This window comes from Miscanthus floridulus, unplaced genomic scaffold, assembly GCF_019320115.1.
Source record: "Miscanthus floridulus cultivar M001 unplaced genomic scaffold, ASM1932011v1 fs_46_1_2, whole genome shotgun sequence".
In the NCBI taxonomy this organism is placed as follows: Eukaryota; Viridiplantae; Streptophyta; class Magnoliopsida; order Poales; family Poaceae; genus Miscanthus; species Miscanthus floridulus.
This window is the reverse complement of record NW_027096794.1, coordinates 20,613-31,289: the sequence shown is the minus strand read 5'-3', so window position 1 is coordinate 31,289 and position 10,677 is coordinate 20,613.

The window sequence follows — 10,677 nt, the reverse complement described above, 5'->3', positions numbered from 1 at the left end:
CAGAATCTGTCAGGGTGCTGCGACACCTTCTTTTGGGCCATTGGGCCTTGTAACGTGTTGGGACACCTTTAGGACGTGAAGAGGGATCCTTGGATGTCCCTTAGGCTATATAATCAATAGCCACCACCTACATTAGGTTTTGGGTTTTGCTTAGATTATTCTGTCAAGAAACAGTTTCGCCGTTCTTCGGTTTGTGAGACCCCAACTCGTGAGATTAATCTTTTATCTGCAATTTGGTTGCGTTTTATCTTGTTCTTGCTTGTGTTCTTTATTGCGCAGGCAGGGATTAGCCTTCTTGGCGAGGTCAACCTGGTCCGTGACTTGGTTGATAACCAGAGGAGTTGTGGTGCTAAGATTGCAGGGTTCGATCTTTCGATCTGAAGCCGGATCGGTGTGTCATTCTTCGCCACAACGATAGTTACCATCACCTGACGGAAGATCGGGATCCCCGTCTCCATTATTAGGTGACAGCTTAATTTGGCCCTCTTGAAGCAGAAGATCAAATATCTTGTCGGCCTTGGTGATATCAAAGGTAAACTTTTCTGGCTCTTTCTGACCAAAGGGACAAGATATCGGCTTTTTATTCTTAACCCACTCAGCTAAGCCGATAACTAGTTCTTCATCAGAATCAGAATCTCCTACTTCTTCAACAAATGATACTTTTTTACTCCAATTCTTTTTAGGTTCAAAAACCCTAGTATCTTGATCAGAGATCCTTTGCACAAGATGACTAAGGCTTTCAAACTCCTGAGAAGCATATCTGTCTTTAAGATGTGGCAATAACCCTTGGAAAGCCAGATCGGCAAGCTACCGATCATCCAGCACCAGGCTGTAGCACTTATTTTTTACATCTCGTAGCCTTTGCACAAAGCTTTCTACCGATTCATCATTACGCTGTCTCAATTTTACTAAATCGGTAAGCTTCTTTTCATGGATTCCAGCAAAGAAATACTTATGAAATTGTTTTTCTAGATCAACCCAAGTAATAATAGAATTTGGTGGTAATGAAATGAACCATGTAAATGCCGATCTAGACAAAGATGATGAAAATAATCGAACTCTTAATTCATCTCTGCTAGCTGCCTCTCCACATTGAATAATGAAGCGATTGACGTGTTCTATTGTTGATGTATCATCTTGCCCAGAGAATTTAGTGAAATCTGGTACCTTGTACCGATTTGGGAGAGGAATTAAATCATATGCAGGAGGGTATGGAGTCCGATAAGAATAAGTATTGACCTTGGGCTTTATCCCAAACTGATCCTTCATAATTTCTGCTATCTTATCGGCCCAAAAAGCATCAGCCTCCTGCTGACGAACTGGCTGAATTTCTACAGGAGGTGCCTGCTGATATCCCTCCACATATCTTTGTGGCCCACGATCTCCAGCAATCGGCATATTTGCCGTTACTTGTGGTCCATTAACCTGTTGGAAAGGATTCATCGGCTGAGCTGCCAATGCTTGATTCTGGAAACCAGCTTGCATATGACCTTGTTGAATCCCTACAACCTGCTGATTTTGCTGAACTGTATGTTGAACAGGTAACTGTCCTGACCAACCATTATTAGAACTCATCGGTACAAAACTTACCGATGGCTGGTAATTTGCTGACATTGTTGGATAATTATAACCAGCTTGAGGCATGAACTGAACCCCAGTTTGACTCATAGCAGGGGCTTTCTACTACATCGGCAGTAAGCTTGCCGATGGACTTGAATTGAGTGTTTGAACCAAAGGCATCTGGAAACCTTCTGGAGTTGGTTGCACAGTAGTTGCTGTGGCATATTGAGGCACTTGAGCCATCGGCGAAACAGCCGATGGTATAGGAGCTTTTCCTACTACATCAAACACTTGAGGTAACCCAGGATTGAAAGCAGATGACTCCGGAGGCATACCATATCCCCACCAATTAGCAGGAATCTGGCTATTCTGAGACACAAGGCCTGACATAGCTAATGCCGATAGATCTGTATTAAGCTGAACTCGTCCTCTTGGTAGTACCGGATCTGATCGTATCGGTGTAGATTGAATATTAGGTAAGCCTACCGATACTGGAGGAGAAGTAACTTCTGTACCCACAATGGCCGAGGGAGCCGATGGAGTATTGATAGATGCTGGCTCTAGTTGGTGATAGGCAGGCCCAACGTAATGCGGTGACGCTTGTCCTTCTTTGAGAGTTCGAACCACAGCATTATGAGCAGTATTGGACAGCACATTGGAATGATTAATCAAAGCATGATTTACTGCAGAATTAACCATCTCTTGAAGTTTACCAGGATTGGAGTCAAAGGTAACCTACCGAGGCAACGGCAAATCTTGCTTCTGGATGACTTGTCCACTCTTGTTCAGGCTAAACGATTTCAGACAAAGCTGCCTGTATTCTTCTACAGCCTTTTCCATAGCCTGCCTCTACTCTTCCTTAAGATCTTCTTCTGATACCGCGATAATGTTCCCTGAATCGATCTCGGGATTGAACATATTGATCAGATTGATTTGTCCCACCAGGCGTGCCTAAAGATGTGTTGATGCAAAAGTGGATTTGCAAACACAAAGGGCTAATACCCGAATCGATATCCAAAGCGTGCCAGTCGATTTGACCTGTTAATCGACAAGGATGAAGATACGAGCACTTTGGTCCTGACAACAGCGATACGCCCGAAAGTCACGGCCAAGAGGTACTCACGCGGAACTCGAGAATCGCCAAAGGTCGCACTGAAGCGATGCAACTCGCCAAATCAATGAGAACTCGTAAAAAGGAAAAATATGCAAATTGACGAAGTCGCCGAAAAGTAAGTAGATGCAAATAGGAGTAAAAATTGGTTTTGATATTGATTGATATATATTACATTGCCCCTCAATCTATATTTATACCCTGATCTAAAGAGACATAACCAAATACGACTAGGACACCAAGTCCATATCTAAGGAAACACGTGACTCTTACATGAATCATACTCTAACAAATATAGAAAAGGAAATCAACTCCTATCTATTTCCCTGTCCGCCTCAATTACGATGGAATTCTCACCGACCTCCTTTCCATCGGCATACTTCCTGTTTCATCGGCAGTAGTTTTCAAGCCTTCCTTCATCGGCATCGACAATAACATCTCCAACCTTATCGGCAACGCCCGAGTCTAAATCAACCTTTCCATCGATCACCACCATTCATCGGCAACCATCTTTACAAGCTGATTTTTATCGACTATCAGCGTATACAGTAACTTTCCTCCTACCGAGTAGCCCACTCTGATCATTTTGACACGTGCAAAAAATGGTGTCAACAGTATTCTACTCCTCCGTAGGCTCGGGGGCTACACCCACCAGGTGCGCTCGCGCGTACCCGCTGGCAAGTCAGAAAATCCCCCAGACGATTCTACTCGAATCGCCCAGGGCAGAATCCCCTCTTTCAAAAAAGCCTCTAAAGGAGTATTCTACTCCTCCGTAGGCTCGGGGGCTACACCCACTGGGTGCGCTCATGTGCACCCACTAGCAAGTCAGAAAATCCCCCAGGTGATTCTACTTGAAATCACCCGGGGGCTCCTATCAGGGACCAATACTAGGGTACCCGAATAAGAGGAGCTAATGACCATCAACATTGATTCGTCCCCGCGATCAAGGGCGCAACTACTGAAAGCTCTAGTTTGGTTTTGGTTAATTGATGAAACCCTAAGTGCTAACCTAATTTATCAAGATGATTATGAGATAGGTAGCACTACTCCAAGTGATGAAGCAATGGCGAAGATCATGACAATGGTGATGGCATGGTGATGGTCAAATGCTTAAACTTGGAAAAGAAGAAAGAGAAAAACAAAAGGCTCAAGGCAAAGGTATAAAATGTAGGAGCCATTTTGTTTTAGTGATCAAGACACTTAGTGAGTGTGATCACACTTAGGATAGATAGCCGTACTATTAAGAGGAGTGAAACTCGTATCGGAATGCGGTTATCAAAGTGCCACTAGATGCTCTAACTCATTGCATATGCATTTAGGATCTAGTGGAGTGCTAACACCCTTGAAAATGTTTGTGAAAATATGCTAACACTTGTGCACAAGGTGATACACTTGGTGGTGTTGGTGCATTTACAAAGGAGGCGGTGTTTGTAGGGTGGAGATGGGTTTGGGGTCTCTCTCGGCGCTTTCGGGAAAATGAAATGTCTATTTTCTATTGCGCCGGATGCAAAATTCTTGGTGGTTGGCACATTTGAGCAAGGGTGAAGAAGTTAGAGTTGAAATGGAGTTGGTCGAAATGATGCTGGCGTCGGTCTATTGACCGGACGCTGGGTCACTTAGCGACCGGACACTGAAAGGCTGCGTCCGGTCGAGCTGTCAGACGACACAGTGGCTAGGGTTGAGCACCGGACGCTGGTCTGCATCCGGTCAAGGTGGACCGGACGTGTCCGGTCGAAAAAATATGCCTCAGGGAGCTTACTAGAAACGACCGGACGCTGGGGCTTCAGTGTCCGGTCAGCTTCGCAGCCGTTGAAATCTGACGAACAGCGTTTGAAGCTGGTGACGCGTGGCGTCCATCGGGCGACCGGACGCTGAGGGCCAGCGTCCGGTCAGTATGACCGGAGCGTCCGGTCAGAGCACGTTTTGCCTAGTGAAGGGGTATAATGGCTCTATTTGATGGGGACTCTATTTATAGCCCCATGGCCAGCTCAAGGGAGCACACTTGCACATTTTCATTGATATAGCAACCTTGTGAGCTTAGCCAAAGTCCTCCCACACATCTCCATCATTGATCCATCATCATTGTGAGATTGGGAGAGAATCCAAGTGCATTGCTTGAGTGATTGCATCTAGAGGTAGTTGGTATTCGTGTTGCGCTGCGGATTTCGCTTGTTACTCTTGGTGGTTGCCACCACCTAGATGGTTGGAGCAGCGGTGAAGGATCGGCACGAGTTGGTGATTGTTCGTGGCTGCCTTCGGTGATTGTGAGGGGAGTTGTACCTTCCCCAGCGGAGTGCCGAAAGGTAACTCTAGTAAATTGCTCGTGTCATTGAGTTACCTGACTTGTGGGTCGGTTCTTGCGGTGTCCTATCGTGTGGACGAGGTTTGTGAAACACCTCTTAGCCGCCGAACCACCAAGTGTTGGTCGACACAACGGGGACTAGCGTGTTGGCAAACACGTGAACCTCGGGAGAAAAATCGATTGTCTCTTGTCATTTGCATTCTCCCGGTGATTGGCTTAATCTTCATCTTGTGATTGGTTCATCCCCTACACGGCGGTATAATCACCCTACTTACTTGATTACATTCTTGCAAACTAGTTGACACAAGCTCTTTAGAGTAATTAGAATTGAGAGCTTGCTTTGTTGTTTACATTCATCTAGTTGAGCTCTTGAGAGTAGCAACTTTGTGTGCCTAAGTAATCATTGCAACTAGAATTGTTGGATAGGTGGCTTGCAACCCTTGTAGAGCTAGAGCAAGTTTGCATTACGCTATTTGTCATACTAATCAAATTGCTCTAGTTGATTTGTAGAATTTTAAATAGGCTATTCACCCCCCTCTAGCCATACTAGGACCTTTCAACTACACCACTTGCCGGGTCCCACATCATCCGGCCACCAAGGTGGAGGGCCCTACCTCATCTGACCCCCGAGGGTTGGCTCCGCCTCGGTGGGCGTTGTGGCCATGGGCCCCCGTCTCGCCCGACCCCCGAGGGTTGGCTCTACCTCGGTTGACTCTGGAGGGATGGCTCTGTCTCGCTCGACCCCCAAGGGTTGCCTCCACCTCGACTGACTCCCTAGGGATGGCTCTGTCTCGCTCGGCCCCCGAGGGCTGGCTTCGCCTCGCCCGATGTCCAAGGGCTGGCTCCACCTCGCCCAACGTCTGAGGGCTGGGTCTGCCTCACCCGACCCTCAAGGGCTAGCTCCACCTCACTCAACGTCTAAGGGTTGGCTCCGCCTTGCCCGACGTCTAAGGGCTAGCTCCGCCTCGCCCGACATCTATGCGTGACTCCTTTATAACGACGCACGCAGATAAGGCAGGACACTTAAGTCAACCACAATACCAAGGACTGTACCCTGCACGCTTGCAGGAAAGTACCGTCAGGCCATGCCAGAAGGGTGCTTTGCGACCTTCTAGGCATGGCAGAGCCCAAATAGTGTTGTAGGCGCCGACATTTGCCTTACAGTGTTGTGGGCGCCATCATTTGCCCTTGGGCATGGATCCTTATGGAAGCTCATGACAATCACTATGGTCCAGAAGGAAACTCGCATCATCCACAGTAACGAACATGCGGTCACTGTGTTGTCTGCTCCCTGTATGGCCGTTGATCAGCACCCTGGTCCGTCGCGCCGCCCGCCGGGGCGGGATGGGATGTGACAACTCGCTGACAATGCCAGGACATGGCATCATCAACGGACAGTCACCCAGCGTGGCCCTGTCAGGGTCAGCGAACATATGCCCAACATGGAGCTATCCCTGTCACCGCCTGCCATGTCAGCGGGGCCCACATAGAGGAAAAGGAAGACCCGGCATCGATGAAGGACTTCCTTTGCCTCTGATTTTCCTCTTTTCTCCCATCTGTAATCCCTGCTCTCCCTTGGCCTATAAAACAGGGCACCCCACTAAGGGGATCGATTTCACCACATCACAGTAGAACCACTAGCATTGAACCTCGAACATATAGCTGAGCAGCAACCAAGCTCTCAGCACCCATTCGACCTTTCCATCAGAGACTTAGGACCTGTCTCTCTCTCGCCCATTTGTAACCCCTACTATGAACTTTTCAGTGCTAATAACACGAGCAGTAGCCACAAACTGGATGTAGAGACATTCTCCCCGAACCAGTATAAACCTTGTGTCTTTTTAGCACACCATCCAGGCCAGACGCACAATAACACAAATTTACTCGTTGGTGTTTACTCAAAACACCGACACTAAGCTACTTGGCTACACAAGCTAACTAGCATAAGAGAGCTATTAATTAACTACACAAGTTAACTATTTACATAAGAGCAACCACGCAGCACAAGTACAGAACAAGTAATACAAGCTAGTGTAAGAAGATTGCAAACCAACGGGAAGAAGATGACACAAAGATTGTTATCTCGAGGTTCGGTGGTTTGCCAATCACTTAATCCATGTTGAGGCAAGCCTGAGGTTGCCGCCAATTGTTGGTGGTCCTTAACAATCCATTTGACCCGCCAATTAAGACATAAAAAGAGGAGAAAATAGCAACCTTATGCACATATGCATTTACTATTGACCCAATTCCACATGTATTTATAGATTCTTGTTTTGCAGGACTTAAACTCGAATACATGGGTGTTTACACCAAAATTTGGGAAGAACACGGGAACTGGAAGCTTTCAAGATTGTGTCATCAAGGAATTGATTGTATAAGGATCGATATCAACTGATTCAGATGTGGTACTGGGATCGGCTCTCTTCGGATGACATCAGCAGATAACGTCAATGAGCTACGGTTGGCGTTGGGAAAAATATGTCAGACTCTACAAAAAAAAGAAAAGATTAGGGTCCAAGTTATCTTAAGTTAGGAATGTTTTTCTTATTCCAAAGATTGTAATGAGTCATATTTGAGTATCGGCTATTTAGTCGATTTTCCTGTCTGGCTGCTCCTGAAGCGGCACACTTGGAACTTTCTGGGCAAAACCAGCATGTTTCACCCTAAATTACTGATAAACTTTCTCTCCTTGTCAATTGCAGATCAAATTGACTGGCACGCCCTTGGGAATTCACAGGATCGACTGGTCCTACGTTGAAGCCAGGCAGATCTCCAGATCGTTCTGGCTTGCTGCGTGTCCACCTGGCGTGGCTACCATATTTTCGCGCCGACAATGGGAAAATACACCAAAAGGCGCATTATGACAAGATGTAATGCTGAATTGCGCAATGGAATAATAGAAAGGCCCATCTACCCAGATAATTTGGGCGCAAAACCACCCATGCGAAGGCGGTGGCGAGGAGAGCCGATCAGGGTGGGGCCGCACCCTTGGTGCGGGCACACCGCCCCTAGCTCCTCTCGGCCACTCCTTCGGAAGGCAGTGCCTGGACAACATGCAGATGTAGTGGCATGTGGGGCTCCCACCAGATATGCTCTCCAAACCGCCATAGAGCCTATATAAATAGAGGGGGAGAGCTCCCTCTTCAACACACACCATTTGAGCAACACCTCACTCTCTCTTGTACTTTTACCTTTTTGTAGTAATCTAGAGCAAGGCAAAGCTACCTTGGAGGGCTTGACTCCTTGGAAGAAGAGATTCTTGGTATGAATAGAAATATGAGTTCTTCCAAAGTCTTGTACTCATCTTATAATTATAGTCATACTTATGAACTAAAGTATAGTCTTTATGTTATGAACTTGACATATGAACTAGTATATAGTCTCTATGTCATGAGATTAGCATACATGACTTTATGCTTAATCATTCATATAACTCATATGATTGGAATTAGAGCTAAGTTGAGGTAGCGGTTCATCGTGCCTTTGGATGTGCCCAAGTCTTTTATTTGTTGATCCATAGGGTTGGAGTCCCGGGGGGATATGGGTAGTTTCTGTGTATAGGGTGTGGTGCTCAGGTATGGAGAGATAGGTGAATGCATTGTCCTTCTCCACGGTTGAGGGGTAGGCGGCAGGTGGTGGCAGCCCTGTCCGTCCCTTGTATTCTGCCATGTTCATTTAGGGTGTAGGAGTCTAAATTGTCACATGAGGTTCCTGGCAGACACGTACTCGGTGGCCTCCCGGCCTGCTTCACACTTAGCACTAAAACTAATTATGTGACTTGTACGATCATCAACTAATCTTTGCATGACTATATTAGAACATGCCATGCTCTACTTAGGATTATTCTTTATTTTCCTTTTATCTTTGAGGAATGCCCAAGTGTGTGTCCACTATATTGATTATACCATCTTTACCCCTGTATTAAACATTGGTTCACTTTGCAAGTATATTATTGAGTTCATATCCATACTAGACTCTTAATCAATTAATGCCTTCCTTTGGTAAAATATAAATAACGATACCTTGAATACTCCCGGGTGAAATGCTACAATGATAGATCCATGCGCTTGCGGATAAATATCTAAAATTGTTAAGGAACTATCAAGGCTTTACTTAGTGACATTGCTAAATATTAGTAATGTTGCTAAGGATTGCCAATGCACATTCCTGGCGCCTTTGCTAAGGATGGATTCTATCTCCATACTTGGTGATTGCGTTAAGAAATGTCAACACTGATACTCTTGCTAGCGGCAAGCGCGCAAGCTTGCTCTCACACCTTGAGGTGTGCTCCCAACTTGATCTCTAGCACTTTGATCTAGTTTAACCACTTGACGCTCTTCGCACCTCGCTTCTACTAGAGTTGCTCTTTGTGATCTCCCGTGGGGCAAGCACAACACCCCTCACAATGTGGATGCTTCCTGAGCACCACACAATCTTTGTTTCCTAAATACTTGTCCTAAATACTTGACTTCGGACAGGGCATCCTGGCGGGATGTCTTACTACCCTTCGAGTCTAATCTCAGGGTAGCGCTTTGGCATGACCTCCCTAGTGCCTGTTCAGAAAATACGTATCTGATATCAATACCGGGGTGTGATACGACAAAACTAGAAATCAAATCGTTTGTGGATGATCTCTCCATCTACTTACTTCTATTAGACCCCATCCGCAATCATTCCGGGGGATAATGGCCAATTCTTCGAAAGAAGAATACATTCCCTATGCTATAATGGATCCCCCAAGCCTCCAAGTCATGTATGAGGTGGCAACCTCAAAGAGTAACAAGCCCTCAAGCTTGCTAACTAGCCCCTAGTGCACTAGATGATCTCTCTCTGAAGCACAAGAACTAGGTCACTTCAATCTCACATTGAATCGCAATCTCAACTATGCAAGTGAGTGGAGTAGTTAGTTTTGGCTCTCATATGTGTGGGAGGGTTCACAAACACCACACCACCCTCAAACACCTAGCCACACACTCTATTTATAAGCCCACAAGCAAACTAGTCATTGCCCAAAAGTTGCAGCTTCTGCACATGCACCTGACATGTCAAGTGTGCACCAGACAACAAACCATACATAGGTTTAACCTTTGTTATCTATATATGCTGCATTCTCATTGTGTATGCTCTGGCAGAAGTAATTAGAAATCATACATATTTAAAAGGAGTACATATGTTGGAATTTTTCTCTTTTCTGAAATATGCAAATTCTTTGATGCAAGAAGAAGGAAGACAGGTTTAGGTAGGGATCAATCAGAGGTTAGCTGCAAGTGGGCAGTGTGCATGGGGTTGCACGAGCGAGCACATGAGGCGCGAAAGATCATGCAAAAGTGAGCGGGATGCAGGATTGCGTGAGCAGACACATGGGGGCGAGTGGTAGGAAGAAGAAGTCGCATGCACGATGGGCAAGGCGGCATGTAGGATCACGCGGAGGCGGGCAATCAGGAGAGGGATCCTGATCGGAGGGAGCGAAGATCGCTCGCAGGGGCGTCGCAAGATGGGGTGGCCACACGGCCAAGGAGGAGATGGCGCAGGACAGAAGCTAGGGTAGAGGAAGGAGCCGGAAGAGGACCCGATCTCTTGATACCACGTAGAGAATTAGAGAACAGCTCACCCTCAATATAGGGCTGACTTTCATATATTGTCAGAGTACAACTTGGAGTACATGTCACATGATATACATGTGTTAGACTATACATATCTCTAA